Source organism: Ursus arctos, unplaced genomic scaffold, assembly GCF_023065955.2.
Source record: "Ursus arctos isolate Adak ecotype North America unplaced genomic scaffold, UrsArc2.0 scaffold_29, whole genome shotgun sequence".
Lineage (NCBI taxonomy): Eukaryota > Metazoa > Chordata > Mammalia > Carnivora > Ursidae > Ursus > Ursus arctos.
Window position 1 is genome coordinate 13371657 of NW_026622974.1, and position 4426 is coordinate 13376082.

At 43.0% G+C, this 4426-nt stretch overlaps 1 non-coding gene across 1 annotated transcript; it reads left to right on the forward strand.

Moving 5' to 3' along the window:
- The first annotated feature begins 3608 nt into the window (after nt 1-3608).
- Nucleotides 3609-3744, forward strand: LOC113261390 (small nucleolar RNA SNORA44). The gene has a single exon (XR_003318372.2). It is a non-coding gene; the product is annotated as a small nucleolar RNA SNORA44 (small nucleolar RNA).
- The last annotated feature ends 682 nt before the right edge of the window (nt 3745-4426 follow it).

Consider the following 4426-nt stretch of genomic DNA (forward strand, 5'->3'; position numbering starts at 1 on the left):
TTCGTGGCTAAAGTGGGAACCTTCTAGAGATGGTGTTTCCTCTGCAGTAACAGGATAACTTGGCAGTTATCCCAGCATGCTGTTTTTTAATTGTCGTGGAATCAAATGAATACCATGTGTGAAAGAGCTTTTTAACCTGAGGTGAGAGGTACAGGTGAGGTGAGAGACAAGGGTGAGGCACAGGTAAGGTTAATCACAAGAACGGGATTTCTTCGGCGTGTTCGAGGTAATGCTCTCCATCTGCTCCAGCTTCTGTAAAGAAGCCCTGGCCTGGGAGGTTTTCTGCTACTGCCACGGGATCTTTTGTTTAAAACCGCGAGAAGCCTCCTCCATCTTGACTCCCTCAGTGATAGAAACCCACTCCTCTAAAATTTCACCTGCACTATCTTCAGAATATTGCTCTTGGGGAACGATTATCGTCACACGTTCGACTTTGTCCTGTTACTTGTGAAGTTTTCAATCATGCAGAAGCCAGGTAAGTGCTGACACCAACTCAGGAATGCGTCCCGGGCTCAAGGACAAGATGTATAGGAGAAAGTGAGAGGACAACAGTGGGAGACAAACCTGTTCAACTTAGTCTGCGGCTCAGGGAAGCCAGTGGGAGATGTAGGATCCAAACCGCTGGAGAGCTGATCTTGTGGGTTCTCAGGAGTTTGAGCTAAACTGGGCCCCTGGACCTGACCCCAGCACATGCTTACAGCCCTCCCACAGTTTAGGAAACAGTTCAGTTCTTTGGGCTTGCCCCAGGTTAAGAATGGCCATCGCTGGGGCCACGACACCAGGTCCACCCAGGGTAGACGGATGTGTGCCTCTCCAGAATTAAAATTTCACTGGAGTTGGGCTGAAAATGACTCCAACACTGGGACTAGATGGGGGAGAAAGCCAAGTTCCCTGAAGAAAAATCCATATGCTCGGAATATGACTTTAATACTCTACAAAACAATTGATGGACACTCTCTGCCCAAGTGATATCAGAAGTGTGGTAGAACTGCTAAAAAGTTTGCACCAAATAAGCTTTTTATCTCTGTATATTTATAATTAATAAGCTTTTTATCTCTCTGTATATTTATATTTATTGCAGTTTTTAGACTTAGTGTGGCTTCATTTTTTTGAAAGATCCCTGTAAGGCCTAAGATTATGTCCTGGTCTGACCAGTCCAATAGTTCTCAAAAGTCAGTTCCTGGACCAACTGTGTATAGCATTGTTGCTGGTATGGGGTGAAGGAGTAGGTTTTTAATATCATCCAAATTTCTACAGCCTAGCTCTGGTGTTAAGTAGCGCCTTTGGTGGGAGTTTACCCTTAGGTCTGATTGTGTGGGCCAGATGGTGGCTACGAATTTGCATTATGTTTCTAGATACCACAGTAATTGAGTTACTAGAGTAAATTGTTTCTTTCTGTCCGTTCTGAGAAGGAAGCGGTTTCTGTGCTCTGCATTTCATGGCTAGGTTTACTCTTCACGAAGTAGGAATTAGAGGTAGTTACCTGAAAACAGGGAAGATCTACTTTGGCTTCAATCTTTTTAAGTCACAGCTGTTTTAACTCAACCTGGTAACGATTCTAGTATCCACCACCTCCCACTTCAATGGGACATGGGAGCGTTACACAGATTCCCAGGGAAATGAAGAGGCAGGGGGAAAAGGTACTCATCTATTAAATGCTTAAATTATCAGAAATTAACTATTACGATTGGGATCCAAAGAAGAGACTCAGAGATCCTGAGCTGAAGGCAGACGCTTAACCAGTTGAGCAAGTGCCCCATAATTTCACATTTATTATCTGATTCGTTTCTCCTAATCCTGTGAGGTTGGGATGGTTATTCATACAGCATGCATATAAGGAAGCCAAGGCTTAAGGTTGTTAAGAAATTGCCTGAAGCATGGGTCACTGTCTGAACGTGGAAGCTTTCCTGCCTGTTCTTTTCTGTGTTGCCTCACACCATAGGATTTATTTATCGGGGGTACCCTTTTCTTAATAGAATTTTCAGAGAAGTCTTGTTCTTTACCTCTACTTTTATTTCGGTTTTAAGAAATTAGACAATCGAAGCCCAGTCAGTGTAATGACTAAAGCAGGTAATAACAATTAGTTGCAAGATACCGCACCAGGTACTCCAGGGAGTAGAAGGCACAGCCCAGGCTGCTAGGGGCTTTCACCTGGGAAATATACACAGCGTGTTTAAGACAAGAAGGGGCCTGGGACCATAGAAGATTCAGCTGATTTCTTCCTTGACAATTGAGCAAACAGAGGCCTAACATCAAAGATTCCTCACTGGAGTTATTCCAAATAATCCTTCCATGCCAGCCTCCTTTCATGACCTCTAACCTCCTCAAGAGTGGGACATGGTTTCCTGATGCCTATTTTTGTCCCCAAGGTTCACGCACTGCCAGGTTTCGAGTGGGCACACATGAAATGCATCTTGACCCCAATTTCTCCCATATACAATATGCCTCACGATGTTTTCCCCCATTTAACAGGTATTTATTTAGTTTCTGCTATGGGAACTGTTCTAAGAACTTCGGAGATCGGGAACAGAACAGACAAAAATCCCTGGCCTTGCAGAGTCAAAATGTATATTCATTGCTTTGCTCTCGAGGAGTTTAGTCCCTGCGTGGTCTATAGCATAGGAGAGATGTTGAGTGTCTTGGCTCCCAGCTTTAGTTCTTCTGTACTCTCACAGCTAAAGAAATGCATGACTGCTAATAGCTTAAGAAGTTCCAGGTACACCCCTGTCACTCTTTCTGTTAAACTTGACTCTACATAAATCTGAATTTTATTTGAAATTTTAGGGAACTGTCTGGGCAAAGACCTAGAATGGTGAAGGGCCTGCCTGAAGGTGGGGCTGGGGGAGCTGATTAGCTGGAAATTAGGCCTGGCTGAGATCAGAATAGAGGGCCTTGGAGAAGCCATATAGCTTTTGGGTAGCTGAGATCATGATTTGAAGTTTTTGAGGAAGAGAAATAAAGGGTTAACTGTATGAGGGAGGTTTCCCTAGTGGTAGTGAGAAGGGTTCACCAGAGAGGACCAAGACAAATTAGGAGGGTCTGCCACAGAGCCTGTTAGGAAATACTAGAAATAGCAGGACAGAGGAAAGGAGAAGAGGGAAGAGAAGCTGCAGAAGGAAAGACAATACAACTAGATAGCTAACGGGGAGACCTGGTGAGGGCAATAGGTATCTGGGAGAATGTTAGTGACATTAGCCATTAAAAATGGCAATGAACAGGCTTTTGATTGCTGGATGTGAATGATCTAATGAATGCAATTGTGGATACTTTGTACCTATTATGTAGGACATCATCGCTCCTATTGCTGATGCCAAATTTTGACATTTAATTCATCTCAACACATATATCCAGAGTTCTTATCCCTTGCTAAGTGTTAGAGACCATACAAAGATGAGTAAGACAAGAAAAAAAAAAAGATGAGTAAGACAAATCTTGCCTCAAATAGCTTTCAGCTTGATGCAGGAAATACAAAAGCAATAATAGATTTTATGAAATACAATATTTCATAAGAGAGATATAGGAACCATCAAGACCTAAGAAGAGAAAGATTATAGTCCTTTAGGGGCAAGCTGTGATGGTTAGGATACATTTTTTTAAAAAGCAGTTTTCAGCATGTTTCCAAAGGCTGTGGTGGGCTATGGCCATGGGATCTCCAACTGCATGCGAGAGCAACCCCGAGAGAATTTGACAGCACAGGTCCGCGTAATACGTACCCACAGCTGCTAGAGCAAAGGTCAAAAATATTCATGGAAATGATCAAGTTCAGAAATAGCTAATGTTGACTCTGTGCACTGAAGTGTAGTGATTAGACTATGAAAATCTCGGTGAATTCCTTCCAGGGGGATGGCATGAGATGCTGTTGGTTCACCAACCTCCTGGAGTTTCCCTGGTGAAATCTGAAATCCGCCTCTGTGCTCAGAGGGCAGGGAGAGACAGAAAAAGCAGGAGGCCACTCCAGGTTGGGAGGTGGCAGATTTAACAAGCAAAGAGAACTTGCATACAAGGCTTATCTTGGACCGTAGGAAGATGAGAAAAAAAAATTTTTTTGCAACAGAAACCTGTTTTATTTTTTCCAAATAAAGATACAGAGTGTGCATGTTTTGCAAATATTGCCTCAAAGCAACATTTCCGTACACAGCACCGTCTGTTCTATTAGGCTTGTAAGCACAGATCTGTATCCACAGTGCAGTGTTGGCTCATCGAGTGTCCACCTTGCATAAAACTCCTCATTTAAAGAGCGAAAATGATGAGTCAAACCAGGACTGTTTTTGTCAGGGCAATTTTTTATAGGTGGATAGTTTTTTTCTAAAGGAAATTTAGGGAGTGTACCTATTTCTAAATAGTAACAGTAATCTTTGCAAATAACAGTTTCCAGTGCCCCAGCTTGGGGTTAATTCAGCTTAACCCAGAAACTGGGAATAGAGCC